This window comes from Ranitomeya variabilis, chromosome 1, assembly GCF_051348905.1.
Source record: "Ranitomeya variabilis isolate aRanVar5 chromosome 1, aRanVar5.hap1, whole genome shotgun sequence".
Taxonomy (NCBI): domain Eukaryota; kingdom Metazoa; phylum Chordata; class Amphibia; order Anura; family Dendrobatidae; genus Ranitomeya; species Ranitomeya variabilis.
In genome coordinates, this window is record NC_135232.1 from 715,727,460 (window position 1) to 715,737,113 (window position 9,654).

Here is a 9,654-nt window from a genome sequence, read left to right on the forward strand (position 1 = left end):
TAAGAAAATGCAGGTGAAGCACCTGGTATCGAGTGCGTATCACCCACAGACCAATGGCTTGTGTGAACGCTTCAATAGTACCCTCAAACAGATGCTACGCATGCTGGTTGAGACTCAAGGGCGCGACTGGGAGCGGTACCTCCCACACCTGCTATTTGCTTACCGAGAGGTTCCGCAGGCCTCGACGGGGTTCTCCCCCTTCGAGCTCCTGTACGGCAGGCGAGTCCGGGGACCCCTTGGGTTGGTAAGAGAATCCTGGGAAGAGGAGCCGAACCCTTCGGAAGTGTCCATAGTGGAGTATGTCATGCGCTTCCGTGACAAGATGCAGACCTTGACGCAGTTGGTGCATGACAACATGACGCAGGCTCAGGCTGATCAGAAGCACTGGTACGACCAGAACGCCCGGGAGCGGACCTACCACGTGGGTCAAAAGGTGTGGGTGCTGGTCCCCGTACCAATGGATAAGCTTCAGGCAGCCTGGGAGGGCCCGTACGTCGTCCACCAACAGCTCAACCCGGTCACCTACGTGGTCACGCTTGGGGTAGGCGGAAGGCCTTTCACGTCAACATGATGAAGGCTCATCACAAATGTGAACCTTTCATCCTGCCAGTCTGCAGCTTACCCGAAGACGGAGAGGAGGACACCCTCCTGGACATGCTGGCCCAAGCCAAGGCCCGTGGGTCCATTGAGGACGTGGAGGTAAGCGCCTCGCTAGATGAACCACAGCGGTTGCAGTTGCAAACCACACTGGAACCCTTCCGGGTCGTGTTCTCCAACCGACCTGGGAGGACGGAGTTAGCCGTCCATGAGGTGGACACCGGGAATCATGCCCCACTACGGCGAACACCCTATCGAATCTCTGACCAGGTGCAGCAGATTATGCGCCAGGAGATCGATGAGATGTTACAGCTGTGGGTGATTCGACGGTCAAAGAGCGCGTGGGCCTCACCTGTAGTGCTTGTGCCAAAGAAGGACCGGACCACCCAGTTCTGCGTGGACTACAGGGGGCTCAATGCCATTACAGCCTCTGACGCGCACCCAATGCCGCGCATCGAGGAGCTGCTTGAGAAGTTAGCTGGCGCAAAATACCTGACAATAATGGATCTGAGTCGCAGATACTGGCAGATTCCCCTGAGCCCCGAGGCACAGGAGAAGTCCGCCTTTATCACACCCTTTGGACTGTATGACTCCACAGTCATGCCCTTCGGCATGAAGAATGCCCCTGCCACTTTCCAGCGGATGGTCAACCTCCTGCTTCAGGGACTGGAGAAGTACGCAGTGGCGTACTTGGATGACATTGCCATCTTCAGTCCCTCCTGGGGGGAACACCTGCAGCATCTCGAGGAGGTGCTCAGGCGAATTCACCGAGCAGGACTGACTATCAAGCCAAGAAAGTGCCAGATGGGTATGAGTGAGGTCCACTACCTGGGGCACCGGGTAGGCGGAGGCACCCTGAAGACAGAGCCTGAGAAAGTGGGCGCGATCGTGAACTGGCCCACTCCTGGGAACAAGAAACAGATGATGTCCTTCCTGGGCACTGCAGGGTACTATAGGCGCTTTGTGCAGCACTATAGTAGCCTGGCAAAACCTTTGACGGACCTCACCAGGAAGAAGCTACCCCACATCGTCAACTGGACAGATGGCTGTGAGGGGGCCTTCCAGGCCTTGAAAACCGCACTGTGCAACGCCCCTGTGTTGAAGGCAGTCGACAGCAGTCGACCGTTCTTGGTACAGACTGATGCCAGCGAGTTTGGCCTCGGTGCTGTGCTCAGCCAGGTTGACTCGGAGGACCAAGAGCACCCCGTGTTGTACCTGAGCCGGAAACTTTTGCTGAGAGAAGTGGCCTACTCCACCATCAAGAAGGAGTGCCTGGCCATAGTCTGGGCCCTGCAGCGCTTGCAGCCCTACTTGTACGGTCGCACCTTCACTGTGGTGACCGACCACAACCCTCTGCGCTGGCTAAGCACCATGTGTGGAACCAACGGCAGGTTGCTGCGCTGGAGCCTTGCCCTTCAGCAATTTGACTTCACCATTAAACACAAAGTGGGCAAAGAGCATGGGAATGCAGATGGACTGTCCCGCCAGGGTGAACCCACGGAGGTGCGCATGGAGGCATACCGAGAGGTTCTGCCGCCGTAGCGCACGCCAAAAGGGGGAGGTGTCACGATATGGTATGAAATATCATATAAGTTAGTTTCTCTGCCAGCACACATAGGGTGGGCAGTGACCCCCCTTCACTCTGTGTTCAGCCTGTCTTGTCAATGAGTGTACAAGTTTTATTGCTTCTAGCTGCAAATGCCTGACTTCAGCTGCCAAGCCTCAGCCCCGCCAAGGTATTTACGACCGGCATTTCCTGCCGTGTAAGCTCTTGTCCAGCTATAACTGGATGAGAAACTTCCAGAATCATGAAAGTCTTTTGTTCTGTTTTTGTAAGATATTAGGCCAACCATGGGAGATAGGAACTCAAAAATATATCGTCATAATCACACTCGGAGGATCTACCCATCCCTCGAAACACGGGCTTCTAACTCCATCTAATAAAGAAGTAGGGATTTCTCTGCAAATATGTATCCCAGATAGGACATATTTGATCTCACTAGAATGCCAGCGATAATACGAGATGAATGCTGGGTATGGTACAATTATGACATGTTCTGTAGCGAAGTTACGGGCATCAGATATATTTCATGCCCTGTTAGTAAAAAGGAAGAGGTAGGAGGGATTGGAAAAGCCAGCCCTTGCTGTGAGGTCACAGGCTGTAGGTTTTAAGTGCTGGCCGGCGTCCAAGAGGGTCAGATTTTAGTTTTTACCTGAAGAGCCCAGAGTGCACGCCCTGATGCACTGGGATAGATGGAAAGTTCCCCTAGCCTGTTGCCTGCAATGCTTTGAACAACTGTAAGTGTTATTTCTCATGTTATTCCCTGTTTTTTTTATAATTACCTTGTACATATTTGCAATTGTCTCATTTGTAACATCTTTGTAAAATATTTTGATAAAGCACTGCCTACATTTTGTGGGGTATATTATTTCATGCCAGTTCTTTCTCCATGCTCTAAAAACGTACCCTAAGTCTCTTGAAGGGAATTTACGCTACTGTTTTGGGTTAGCTTCGGACCCGTTTAATCGAAGCTGGTGGCAGTAATTCCGTGTACTGTGCAGGTCTTTGGGTGTCACTGTAGCGACTGCGGCTTGATAATTATTGTTCCTGCCTGAGCGAGAGTAGTATCGCGTCGCTGCAGCGTGCCCAATAGCCAGTACAAAGCAGGCAGCCTTTCTGGCGACTAATTACCCTAGGTGCAGTACCTAATCCAACCTGACAGTAAAGGGGGCACCAGAGAGCTGCAAGGTTCAAGTGGAACTGTAAGCGGGATATACATAAATCCCGGCAGTTCATGGTATATTGAAGAGCAGTGGGATACCTAAAATAAGCCCCTGCTGTAAACTAAGAGGTCCCTAGCCTTGTGTGTGTTTTTTCATCACATTGTGGCAGTGGAGGGATAACTAAGATAAGCCCCCCTGCACATGTGATAGCCGTCTGTTGGTCTAAAGTCACCCCAATCCGTGACATATTGGTGACAGTGGTCAGGAATCCCTGTGGATTTCGTGACCAATTGGTGGCAGCGGCTAAGGGATCGTGACAACTAGTGACAGTCACGGTGTGAATCATGACACCTACATACAGGAACTCCGGATATACAAGGTCTCTGTGTCTTCCCGGCTGTCACCTATACACAGGGACTCCGTGTCCTCCCGGCTGTCACCTATACACAGGGGCTCCGTGTCCTCCTGGCTGTCACCTATATACAGGGGCTCCTTGTCCTCCTGGCTGTCACCTATATACAGGGGCTCCGTGTCCTCCCGGCTGTCACCTATATACAGGGACTTTGTGTTCTCCCGGCTGTCACCTACATACAGGGGCTCTATGTCGTCCCGACGGTCGCCTATATACAGGGGCTCTGTGTCCTCCTGGCTGTCACCTACAGTATATACAGGGGCTCCGTTTTCCTCTCGACTGTTGCCTATATACAGGGGCTCCGTGTCCTCCCCGCTGTCACCTATATACAGGGGCTCCGTGTCCTCCCCCTGTCACCTATATGCAGGGACTCTGTGTCCTCCTGGCTGTCACCTATATACAGGGACTCTGTGTCTTCCCGGCTGTCACCTATATACAGGGGCTCTGTGTTCTCCCAGCTGTTGCCTATACACAGGGACTTTGTGTCCTCCCGGCTGTCACCTATATACAGGGGCTCCGTGTCCTCCCGGCTGTCGCCTATATACAGGAACTCCGGATATACAGGGTCTCTGTGTCCTCCAGGCTGTCACCTATACACAGGGACTCCATGTCCTCCCGGCTGTCACCTATATACAGGGGCTCTGTGTCCTCCCGGCTGTCACCTATATACAGGGGCTCCGTGTCCTCCCGGCTGTCGCCTATATACAGGAACTCCGGATATACAGGATCTCTGTGTCCTCCCGGCTGTCACCTATACACAGAGACTCCATGTCCTCCCGGCTGTCACCTATATACAGGGGCTCCGTGTCCTCCAGGCTGTCACCTATATACAGGAACTCCGGATATACAGGGACTCCGTGTCCTCCCGGCTGTCACCTATACGCAGGGGCTCCGTGTCCTCCCGGCTGTCACCTGTATACAGGGACTCCGTGTTCTCCCGGTTGTTGCCTACATACAGGAACTCTGGATATACAGGGACTCCGTGTCCTCCCGGCTGTCACCTACATACAGGGGTTCTATGTCGTCCCGACGGTCGCCTATATACAGGGGCTCTGTGTCCTTCTGGCTGTCACCTACAGTATATACAGGGGCTCCGTGTCCTCTCGACTGTTGCCTATATACAGGGGCTCCGTGTCCTCCCCGCTGTCACCTATATACAGGGGCTCCGTGTCCTCCCCCTGTCACCTATATGCAGGGACTCTGTGTCCTCCTGGCTGTCACCTATATACAGGGACTCTGTGTCTTCCCGGCTGTCACCTATATACAGGGGCTCTGTGTTCTCCCAGCTGTTGCCTATACACAGGGACTTTGTGTCCTCCCGGCTGTCACCTATATACAGGGGCTCCGTGTCCTCCCGGCTGTCGCCTATATACAGAAATTCCGGATATACAGGGTCTCTGTGTCCTCCAGGCTGTCACCTATACACAGGGACTACATGTCCTCCCAGCTGTCACCTATATACAGGGGCTCCGTGTCCTCCCGGCTGTCACCTATATACAGGGGCTCCGTGTCCTCCCGGCTGTCGCCTATATACAGGAACTCCGGATATACAGGATCTCTGTGTCCTCCCGGCTGTCACCTATACACAGAGACTCCATGTCCTCCCGGCTGTCACCTATATACAGGGGCTCCGTGTCCTCCAGGCTGTCACCTATATACAGGAACTCCGGATATACAGGGACTCCGTGTCCTCCCGGCTGTCACCTATACGCAGGGGCTCCGTGTCCTCCCGGCTGTCACCTGTATACAGGGACTCCGTGTTCTCCCGGTTGTTGCCTACATACAGGAACTCTGGATATACAGGGACTCCGTGTCCTCCCGGCTGTCACCTGTATACAGGGGCTCCGTGTCCTCCCGGCTGTCACCAATATACAGGGGCTCTATGTCCTCCCGACTGTCACCTATATACAGGGGCTCCGTGTCCTCCCGACTGTCGCCTATATACAGGGGCTCTGTGTCATCCCGGCTGTCACCTATATACAGGGGCTCTGTGTCCTCTCGTCTGTCACCTACAGTATATACAGGGGCTCCGTGTCCTCTCGACTGTCGCCTATATACAGTGGCTCTGTGTCCTCCTGGCTGTCACCTATATACAGGGGCTCCGTGTCCTCTCGACTGTCACCTACAGTATATACAGGGGCTCCGTGTCCTCTCGACTGTCGCCTATATACAGTGGCTCTGTGTCCTCCTGGCTGTCACCTATATACAGGGGCTCCGTGTCCTCCCGGCTGTCACCTATATACAGGGGCTCTGTGTCCTCCCCGCTGTCATCTATATACAGGGGCTCTGTGTACTCCTGGTTGTCATCTATATACAGGGGCTCCGTGTCCTCCTTGCTGTCACCTATATACAGGAACTCAGTGTAATTCCAGTTGTCACCTATATACAGGGGCTCTGTGTCTTCCCGGCTGTCACCTATATACAGGGGCTTTATGTCCTACCGGCTGTCGCCTAAATAGAGGGACTCCATGTCCTCCCGGCTGTCGCCTATATACAGGGGCTATGTGTCCTCCCGGCTGTCACCTATATACAGGGACTCCGTGTCTTCCTGGCTGTCACCTATATACAGGGGCTCCATGTCCTCCTGGCTGTCATCTATATAAAGGGGCTCCGTGTCCTCCCAGCTGTCGCCTATACACAGGGACTCCGTGTCCTCTCGGCTGTCACCTATATACAGGGGCTCCGTGTCCTCCCGGCTGTCGCCTATATACAGGAACTCCGGATATACAAGGTCTCTGTGTCCTCCCGGCTGTCACCTATACACAGGGGCTCCGTGTCCTCCCGGCTGTCACCTATAGACAGGGGCTCCGTGTCCTCCCGGCTGTCGCCTATATACAGGAACTCTGGATATACAAGGTCTCTGTGTCCTCCCGGCTGTCACCTATACACAGGGGCTCCGTGTCCTCCTGGCTGTCACCTATATACAGGGGCTCCGTGTCCTCCCGGCTGTCACCTATATACAGGGGCTCTTCTATGTCCTCCCGACGGTCGACTATATACAGGGACTCTGTGTCCTCCTGGCTGTCACCTACAGTATATACAGGGGCTCCGTGTCTTCTCGACTATTGCCTATATACAGGGGCTCTTTGTCCTCCCGGCTGTCACCTATATACAGGGGCTCCGTGTCCTCCCCAACGTCACCTATATACAGGGGCTCTGTGTCCTCCCGGCTGTCACCTATATACAGGGGCTCTGTGTCCTCCCGGCTGTCACCTATATACAGGGACTCTGTGTCCTCCCGGCTGTCACCTATATACAGGGGATCCATGCTCTCCCGACTGTTGCCTATATGCAGGGGCTATGTGTCCTCCCGGCTGTCACCTATATACAGGGACTCCGTGTCCTCCCGGCTGTTGCCTACATACAGGACCTCTGGATATACAGGGTCTCTCTGTCCTCCCGGCTGTCACCTATACACAGGGACTCAGTGTCCTCCCGGCTGCCACCTATATACAGGAACTCCGGATATATAGGGATTCCGTGTCCTCCCGTCTGCCACCTATACACAGGGGCTCTGTGTCCTCCCGGCTGTCGCCTATATACAGGGGCTCTGTGTCCTCCCGTCTGTCACCTATATACAGAGACTACGTGTTCTTCCGGCTGTCACCTATATACAGGGGCTCTATGTCCTCCTGGCTGTTGCCTACATACAGGAACTCTGGATATACAGGGACTCCGTGTCCTCCGGCTGTCACCTATATACATTGGCTCTGTGTAATCCCAGCTGTCACCTATATACAGGGGTTCCGTGTCCTGCCGGCTGTCACCTGTATACAGGGACTCCGTATCCTCGTGGCTGTCACCTATACACAGGGACTCCATGTCCTCCCGGCTGTCACCTATATACAGGGGCTCCGTGTCCTCCAGGCTGTCACCTATATACAGGGGCTCCGTGTCCTCCCGGCTGTCGCCTATATACAGGAACTCCGGATATACAGGATCTCTGTGTCCTCCCGGCTGTCACCTATACACAGGGACTCCATGTCCTCCCGGCTGTCACCTATATACAGGGGCTCCGTGTCCTCCAGGCTGTCACCTATATACATGATCTCCGGATATACAGGGACTCCGTGTCCTCCTGGCTGTCACCTATACGCAGGGGCTCCGTGTCCTCCCGGCTGTCACCTGTATACAGGGACTCCGTGTTCTCCCGGTTGTTGCCTACATACAGGAACTCTGGATATACAGGGACTCCGTGTCCTCCCGGCTGTCACCTGTATACAGGGGCTCCGTGTCCTCCCGGCTGTCACCAATATACAGGGGCTCTATGTCCTCCCGACTGTCACCTATATACAGGGGCTCCGTGTCCTCCCGACTGTCGCCTATATACAGGGGCTCTGTGTCATCCCGGCTGTCACCTATATACAGGGGCTCTGTGTCCTCTCGACTGTCACCTACAGTATATACAGGGGCTCCGTGTCCTCTCGACTGTCGCCTATATACAGTGGCTCTGTGTCCTCCTGGCTGTCACCTATATACAGGGGCTCCGTGTCCTCCCGGCTGTCAACTATATACAGGGGCTCTGTGTCCTCCCCGCTGTCATCTATATACAGGGGCTCTGTGTACTCCTGGTTGTCATCTATATACAGGGGCTCCGTGTCCTCCCCGCTGTCACCTATATACAGGAACTCAGTGTACTCCCAGTTGTCACCTATATACAGGGGCTCTGTGTCTTCCCGGCTGTCACCTATATACATGGGCTTTATGTCCTACCGGCTGTCGCCTAAATAGAGGGACTCCATGTCCTCCCGGCTGTCACCTATATACAGGGGCTATGTGTCCTCCCGGCTGTCACCTATATACAGGGACTCCGTGTCTTCCCGGCTGTCACCTATATACAGGGGCTCCATGTCCTCCTGGCTGTTATCTATATACAGGGGCTCCGTGTCCTCCCAGCTGTCGCCTATACACAGGGACTCCGTGTCCTCCCGGCTGTCACCTATATACAGGGGCTCCGTGTCCTCCCGGCTGTCACCTACATACAGGAACTCCGGATATACAAGGTCTCTGTGTCCTCCCGTCTGTCACCTATACACAGGGTCTCCGTGTCCTCCCGGCTGTCACCTATATACAGGGGCTCCGTGTCCTCCCGGCTGTCGCCTATATACAGGAACTCCGGATATACAAGGTCTCTGTGTCTTCCCCGCTGTCACCTATACACAGGGGCTCCGTGTCCTCCTGGCTGTCACCTATATACAGGGGCTCTGTGTCCTCCCGGCTGTCACCTATATACAGGGGCTCTTCTATGTCCTCCCGATGGTCGCCTATATACAGGGGCTCTGTGTCCTCCTGGCTGTCATCTACAGTATATACAGGGGCTCCGTTTCTTCTCGACTATTGCCTATATACAGGGGCTCTTTGTCCTCCCGGCTGTCACCTATATACAGGGGCTTCGTGTCCTCCCCAACGTCACCTATATACAGGGGCTCTGTGTCCTCCCGGCTGTCACCTATATACAGGGGCTCTGTGTCCTCCCGGCTGTCACCTATATACAGGGACTCTGTGTCCTCCCGGCTGTCACCTATATACAGGGGCTCCGTGCTCTCCCGACTGTTGCCTATATGCAGGGGTTCTGTGTCCTCCCAGCTGTCACCTATATACAGGGGCTCTGTGTCCTCCCAGCTGTCATCTATACACAGGGACTCCGTGTCCTCCCGGCTGTCACCTATATACAGGGGCTCCGTGTCCTCCCGGCTGTTGCCTACATACAGGACCTCTGGATATACAGGGTCTCTCTGTCCTCCCGGCTGTCACCTATACACAGGGACTCCGTGTCCTCCCGGCTGTCACCTATATACAGGGGCTCCGTGTCCTTCCGGCTGTCACCTATAAACAGGAACTCCGGATATATAGGGATTCCGTGTCCTCCCGTCTGCCACCTATACACAGGGGCTCTGTGTCCTCCCGGCTGTCGCCTATAT